Raw genomic sequence first — 8,345 nt, forward strand, 5'->3', positions numbered from 1 at the left:
ATTTGGATGCCTCTCATTTCTTTTTGTGTCTGATTGTTGAAACTAGGACTTCCAATACTATGTTAAATAACAATGGTGTAGTGTATACATACAATGGAATATTACTCAGCCATCAGAAAGAATGAAATATTGTTATCTGCAATGACGAGGATGAAACTAGAGTGTATTATGCTAAGTGAAATAATTCAGTCAGGGAAAGACAGATATATGTTTTCACTCATATGTTGAAATTGAGAAACTTAAGAGAAGACCTGGGGGAAGGGAAAGAAAAAAAATAGTTACAGAGAGGGAGGGAAACCATAAGAGACTTTTAAATACAGAGAACAAACTGAAGGTGGAAGGGAGTGGGGGAGTGGGGGGGTGGGGGCCAGGGAAATGGGTGATGGGCCTTGAGGGGGGCACTTGTCAGGATGTGCACTGTCTGTTGTATGTAAGTGATGAATCACAGGAATCTACTCCTGAAGCCAAGAGCATACTGTATGCACTGTATGTTAGCTAACTTGACAATAAACTATATATTAAAAAAATTTTTTTTAGGGTTTCTCAGCTAGTTTAGTGTCTGACTTCAGTTCACAGTTTGTGAGTTTGAGCCCTGCATTGGGCTCACTGCTGTCAGCCCAGAGTCCACTTAGGATCCTCTGTCCCCCTCTCTCTGCCCTCCCCTGTTCAGAGTCTCTCTCTCTCTCAAAAGTAAATAAATAAATAAAATTCAAAAACATTTAAAGACCTTTTTGCCATGCAAAAGGTATGACACATGACCAACTGGAAGAAAATATCACCAATAATGGATAAATATTCATGACAACAAACACATCTCAAATCTAATAGCATATAGTGGGGTGACACCAATTAGGGAAACCCTGTGGGCAAGCAGGAACATAGTAGCATTCACTACCTAGCTCCCATTAATTTTAGGATTTAATAGTGCAGTCTTAAGGGCAGAAAGGTAGGAAATGATTAACTATCTTTAGATAGACTCTACCAATTGTCAGAGGTTTCAAACCTCATGTGCATAGGAATTTCTGTCAAACCTATAAAAACAAAACATGTACACTATATCCTATGAAATATAAAGAGATTTCAAGAATATTTTTAACTCTGAAATTTTCCCTCCCCATACCGTTTTAAAAAAAAAAGTCCCAACATCCTATTGGAATTCCATTTTTACACTGATTTTAGAACCTAACCCCCACAGATAATATGACTCCTCTGTCTGGCAAAGACGAGATTTTAGATACTGGAAACAGAGTAATTGCATCTGTGTGTAAAAGCTCCATGAACTTCTATTTAACTACCCATCGGCTCTCTTGTCCTTTCTTTGAAATATTTACTGCAAGAAATGTTTGTTGATTTCATATGACTATACAAGTTCCTGCTTAACAGTGTTTATTAGAGTCAGAGCTTCACTGTTAGAATCATCAACAACTACACCAGACCTACTCAGAGTCCAAGGATAACCAGAATAAGAAAATAAGACACCTTTAGAATGTGATTGATGAATGGAATACTATTGCCTAACCATGAGAAGGGAATTATAATAATTTCAGGCCATCTTCTAAAATAGCTTAGGGAAACAATCAAAAGAGGCCCAATGGGAAGGTAAAGGAATGAAAATACCAGAAGGACCGGCATGGTAACCCATAATGCAGTCCTTCTAGAGGACATGTTACTCCGTGCCGAATCTCCTTCCTGCCATGTACCACCTTCGGCTGCAAGTGTGGGAGACAATTCCTGGCAGGCTAAAAGCTTCTCTCTTCAAGAGCTCACTGTCAAGTCTTTCAACTTTTCTGCCTCAAGGTTTTTCCAAAGCTTCAGTACATCACTCCTTGTACACATACAGCTGGAAGTATGCTCCAGAGGGCATTTCTAAACCAAAGAAGGACTGGAGTTTGTGAATGAATGGTCCCACTGCATCCCACTATCCTTCAGAAGTGCATTTTACAGGGCTTTTCAGAGGTTCCCCAGCAGGGTTGAGCCCTACTTGACCACAACGGCAACTAGCTGGATATTGGCTTTTCCTTCTTTCCCACTATACTGTGCATTTTTGTTCTGACTTTCTGGGATCATCCCCAAATAAGCTGTTTCACCTCAGTTTTTGACTCAGTCTTTGCCTTTAGGAACCCAAAGCAAGAAAGTCCTACTACTTTTCTCTGGTAAAAAAAAAAAAAAAAGGAACAGGATCAACGAAGAGGCAGGTTGAAGTTTCAGACTCCACTGGGCCTACTTGAGAAAGCGGATCAGGAGGAAGTGGAAAAGCGGGCAGGAGCACTTCACTTCACCTAAGGCCTGCTGGAATCAGGAGGCCTTCTTTCTCCGTACCACAACATTCTTCCCTCTTTTTCTTTTTGTTGGAGCGAGAAGGTGGCCTAAAGACAGAGACCAGTTGAACAGCTTCATTATCACTTTATTCCCCATGAAACACAATGTCACGCAATGGCCAGGTATGGCCACCAGTGCTTTGAACTCTTTAATACAATTGGGATTATCTGGTGGTCCAACCAGTACTAGATTCCAAAAGAAAGATGTTTCCCTTGGGGAGGAATGAGATAGAGACATAGAGCTTTGTCCACCATTGGAAGCCAAGCACCTGTAGAGTTTCCAGAAAAACTCTCTCCATAAAGGGCCAGGGAAGGGAAAAGGTTGTCCTGACTGCCTTCATTACCTCCCTGAGGGCAAAATTATAACCCATAGTGACATCAATTATAATTTTCTTTCAATAACTTTTATTGGTGTTCATGGGTCAGATTTCTTCCTAGAGTTATTTATAGTGACATATATTTCAAAAGAACAAGAAAGTAGTAGTTCTAAAAGAGGCACTGAGGAGAATATTTGCAGGTGTATTACGTTTTCCCTTGGGGAAGATGAGTGGCCTATTTTTCTGAAAGAAGCACAGAGGCCTTGGCAGTGTCTGTCTTGAGAATGGTGGGCAGTAGTAATCCTATTCACTTTCCATGAGAAGGAAAAAATTAGCTTTCAACATGTCAGACCCAGCTAGAGAGATTTTACCAAGAATGTCTCATAACATGCTGTCACTGAAGTAGCACAAATTACCCAAAGCCTAGGAAGTGCAAAATGGGAAGAAAAAAGTAAGATTTTAGGTATGAGCCAAGACTGCAAGATTTATCAGTGTTCACTGGACCGTTTTGAAGTCATGAGTTTTGGAAGCGTTACTAACTGTAGCTTTAGTTCAGTCCAGGGGAGACATGCAGAAAGTGCTGGAAACCTTCTCAGGGAGGCAGGATTCACAGGCAGAAGAAATTTCCAAGGGGGAGACAGCTATTGTCGTACAGAGTTAAAATAGCATAGAGAACCTGCTAGGTATTTAAAAATGCACAGGAAAAAGTAGGGGGTCTGGATAATGAGAAAATCAAGACAACTAACTGTTTAGAAAAATGCTGTATCGCATTCATTCATTTAGGTGTCACAGGTGCTGAAGAGAGAGCAATGAATAAGACCATTGAGACCCTTTATTCTTTTTTTTTCCTTTTGTTTAGTTATTTTGAGAGAGAGAGACAGAGGGAGCATGCGCACAAGAGAGCATGAGAGCACGTGTACGCGAGCAGGGGAGGGGCAGAGAGACAGAATCCCAAGCAGGCGCCGCTGTTAAGCCTGAGGGAGCACCGGCCTCATCCCAGGAACTGTGAGATCATGGCCGCAGCAGAGATCATGAGTCCAATGCTTAACTGACTGAGCCACCTAAGTGTCCAAGGCCCTTTACTTTAAAAAGAGAGCCCACTTGGCTAGTTTTCCAGATTGCTTCTTTACGCTGGACCATTTGTAGCAGTATTCCTTTCTGGTGGATTTAGCTAAAAGTCAACTCTGTGTTAACGAGAGTTCCATCGACATTTTAAGCTCATGTTTATAAAACATCTTTGATTTTAGGTTTATGTCCTTTCCTTTGCCCCCATATTCTTGATAGTAAAAATTGTTTCCTGTTTTTTTGAGTTAAGTGGTCAGTAACTGTATCGGACCCTCATTGTGCGCTCACCCTGTATGGGGACAACCAGAAAAACAGAGAAGTGGGAGCCTTTCTTCAGGTTTGAGCTGGGCACGTTGCTGCTGAAAATGAGGATTCTATTCCCCAACTCCTTTGTTGCTAGATAAGGCCTTCTGGTCATTGAGATAAAAACTGTGAAAAGAGAGCTGACTCAGTTGGGAAGGGCCCCTTTTTGCCCTCTTGTTTTTTATTCTGCTCCTTCCAGAAGGATGAAAATGCAGATATGAAGGCTGGAGCTCTAGCTGCCTTCTTGGACTTCAAAGTGACTGTGAGGGTGGAAGACATGCTGAGGATGGTGGAGCGGACAGATAGAAGGGTCCTTGGAAGCATCCTGGGCTGCCATGCTAATCCTAGACTACTTATCTTCAGTTTCCTTTACCCAAGAAAGAAAGGGATGCTTATTTTGTTTAAACCGATATATTTTTTTTTTCAACGTTTATTTATTTTTGGGACAGAGAGAGACAGAGCATGAACGGGGGAGGGGCAGAGAGAGAGGGAGACACAGAATGGGAAACAGGCTCCAGGCTCTGAGCCATCAGCCCAGAGCCCGACGCGGGGCTCGAACTCACGGACCGCGAGATCGTGACCTGGCTGAAATCGGACGCTTAACCGACTGCGCCACCCAGGCGCCCCTAAACCGATATTTTTAAATAGTTGTTAAATATTTTAGTTTAAGTTCTCTGTTACTTGTAACCAAATTTATTACAGGTGTGTAGCCCTGGGCAATTTGCTCTTTGGCAATTTATGGGGTTGCTCAGAAAAGCTGAGGTGGGCCTCTTTGGGCCATTATCCTTCTTTGTTTTGTTTCACACTTGCCTCGTGTGATCTTATCTACATCCTTGCAAGCTCTTCCTCTTTCCCCCTCACTCTTACAATCTTCTGCTGTCTCTCAACTGGGAGCCATACAAAGCTGGAAGGAGAAGATGGCATTGGAAAGATGAAGGTAAACAGGAGAAAGTTGTTGGGACATGACAAGTGAATTGGATACAGCCTTTGTCATCAACAGCACACTCCACTCTTATCAACTGAGACCAGGACCAGGTTTGTTAATGAGGGAGAAAAAATAGTGCTCAGATTTCAGTCAAAATTCGTTCTTCCTTCCCTCCTTCATTTCACCTCCTTTCTTGGTCTTTCATTGACTTGTGAACCAGCCACCTTAGCCAAGAATCCCTAAGAATCTCAGGGATACACGACGCTCACTCTGACTATAGATAGGCTGTTTCTACATTGTGTGAGGATTCTTTTTTCCTGAGGAGAGTAAATTCCTTTAAAAGAAAAAAAAATTATTCCAATACAGTTCATACCTACTCCCAACAGATTCTGCAAAGCTGGGGAGGGGGGCAGGGAGCCTAAGAAGAGGAATGGGGGAACTGTGAAGAAGAAAACAAACAAAAACACAGTTAAACAGTGAAAACAGGCTCGGTGGGCAGAAGACATGTCGAATTGTGTGCACCCTTTCCTGTGGAGATCTTTGTTCGGGACTGCAAGACAGGCTCCTGCTGTGGGGTGCAGCTCTAGGAAGTTTTAGGCATGAACAAGAAGCAGAATTTTAAGTTTTGCTGCTGAACAAAAGTAGCAAAAGAAGAGAAGTAGCTGAGACTTTTAGCCCCTGTGAGATGTCACCTTGGGTGACAGAAACTTGGGATTTTCTGTCAACCTGCTCATGACTGCCCCACCTTTTAAATCTCTCATATTCCACAGCACTTTAATGTTTCTGCTTAAGTAGGGGCACTTGGGTGGCTCAGTCAGTTAAGCATCTGACTTCAGCTCAGGTCATGATTTTGTGGTTCAAGAGTTCGAGTCCTCCATGTGGCTCTGTGCTGACAACTTGGAGCCCGGAGCCTGCTTCGGATTCTGTGTCTCCCTCTCTCTCTGCCTCTCACCTGCTCGTGCTCTGTCTCTCTCTCTCTCTCTCAAATATAAATAAACATTAAAAAAAAAATCTCTGCTTAATTAAACTTTCTGCTCCTGATCCATGTCAACCTCCATTCTTATTCTCACTTAGCTGAAATAGCCTTTCTTCAAACCATTTCCTTCCCTTGTTCAGAATGTACTGCATCCAAACTCCATGCCCTACCTCTTTCTCACTGGACCCTCTGCATATTTCACTCAGAACACTGACTCTATTATCTGGAAAGGTTCTGTTTGTGTCTGTTTTCTTATTGAACTCTGTACCTTGGATGCCTACCCCTTTGCCTAGCATAGAGACCCTTGTGTTGAGTATTTCTTGATCTTGGACAGGAGAGATAATCAATCATATTATCTGTCAAAGTTAAGTGGCCAATTATCACTTGCAAGGTACTAGTTAAAACACTATCCCTAAAATTAAAAAAAAAAAAAAAAAGAGTATGTAAGAGAGAGAAAACTGCCTGAGGTTTGAAGATATAACTTTGAAAGCAGCTGAGAACAGTGAATGGGAAATAAATAAGTAAATAAAGATGATTTTTCGTTGAGATTATGAAATATTTTTTGCAATGGAGTGTCAGAAGCTTAGGCAATCACAACATGTGCTAATACAAAGCAGTACATATTATGTTGGTGCAAAAGCTAGCACCGTGGAGTTGTTTAGAGCATCCACTTGGGAGCTAAATTTCAAACTTCGTATTCTAACTCCACCACTTCCAAGCTGCATGAACTTAGGCCAGGTGCTTAATCTTTCTGTTTCTGTAGCTTCATCCCTCATGAAACGCAGATTCTACACACCTTTCTCATAGGACTGTTATGAGAATTAAAGGAGTTAATATCAATAAAGCACTTAGAAAAGTGTCTGGTACATAGAGTTATTTAAGTACTTATTCTTCTTCTTATTTTTGTTGTTGTTATAATTCTCTGACTTAATGCATGACCCATGACAATAAAAAGAGGGAAAAGTGAAGCTTGGAGGTCTAACACAGTTACATAGATAAATGCTAAGGTTAATATAGATTGAGATGGCAATTTGTACCAGGGCACCTGGGTGGCTCAGTCGGTTAAGTGTCTGACTCTCAATCTCAGTTTCAGGTCTTGATCTCAGGGTCTTGAGTTCAAGATAGCAATATGGGCCATCCATTACTTTAAAAGAGGCTCTTAAAATTATACTTTAGTTTTTAATTTTTTTTTTTTTTTAAGTAGGCTTCATGGCCAGCATGGAGCCCAACGCGGGGTTGAGCTCATGATCTTGAGATCAAGACCTGAGCAAAGATCAGGAGTTGGACACTTAACCGACTGAGCCACCCAGGTGCCCCAAAATTATACTTTAATAAACTCCTCGCTCTGAGAGTATACCCACAAGGAAAGAAGGCACATAGATTCCCTTGACCCCATCTCCCACTTTCGCCTTCTCTCTTGTGTCCATGCCAAATTTTGTGATTTATCATTAAGTACAAATAACGAGTTAAGTGCAATAAAAGATTCTTTTGAAATACATTTTGGAACCCATATAGAAGTTGTTTTAAGTACATAAAACCAATTAGCTTTTTGTTTGCTTTTGAACCCATATATTCATTGGAATTCTCAATTAAGCAGAATTTGGGAACAAAACTTTCCAAATCTTGATCTAAAGCCTTTTGTGAAAACAGCTTCATAATCTTCCCTTGATTTTATATTAGTAAGTATTTGTATTATCTGTAACTTTTAATTCTGAAATATCTGACCTTTTAGGCTTCTAGGGACATTGAAAGTGTGAGTTTCTCAGCTATCAGTACTTACAGATTTTCCTCCCTCCCTCCTTTCCTTCCTTCCTTTCATCCTTCTTTCCTTCCATCCTTCTTACCTTCCTTCCTTCACTCCTTCTCCTCCTTCTGCTTTTTCTTCTTCCTCTTCCACTTCTTCCTCTTTTTCTTCTTTTCTCCTTCTCCTTCCTTTTGATAAGACTTAGAATATTTCAATCTTGTTTGGTTCACTACAGTCTTCTTCACTGTGAAAACTGTTTCCTTCCACTATAATTAATTCAATAAATATTTAATAACCATCTATTCTGTGAAGGGATATAAGGTTCATAAAGGCAATCTCCATGTCCGTCATGTTTGTCACTGTGATTCAGATGCCAACTATGGCATGTTGCATATAATGGGCCACCCAAAAATATTTGGTAAAGAGATGTGAATAAAGGTCATATACTGAAGCAGTGGAGTGTAGAAGAACAAGCATAAGCTTTAGATGTGGGCTCCAATCCCATTTTTCCTAATTATTATCTGTGGTCTACAGTAAGTTGCTTAACTTTTTTTTTTTTTTTTGTAAATGGAGATAATACCTATTTTACAAGGATTATGGAAACTTAGCAAGATGATAGTTTATTAAAGCTCCTACTGAGTGTATAGTATGTTCCAGGGACTGTGTTTTAAATATAGGACTTTAAAAATTCAGTGGA

This window comes from Lynx canadensis, chromosome A1, assembly GCF_007474595.2.
Source record: "Lynx canadensis isolate LIC74 chromosome A1, mLynCan4.pri.v2, whole genome shotgun sequence".
NCBI classification, from domain to species: Eukaryota; Metazoa; Chordata; class Mammalia; order Carnivora; family Felidae; genus Lynx; species Lynx canadensis.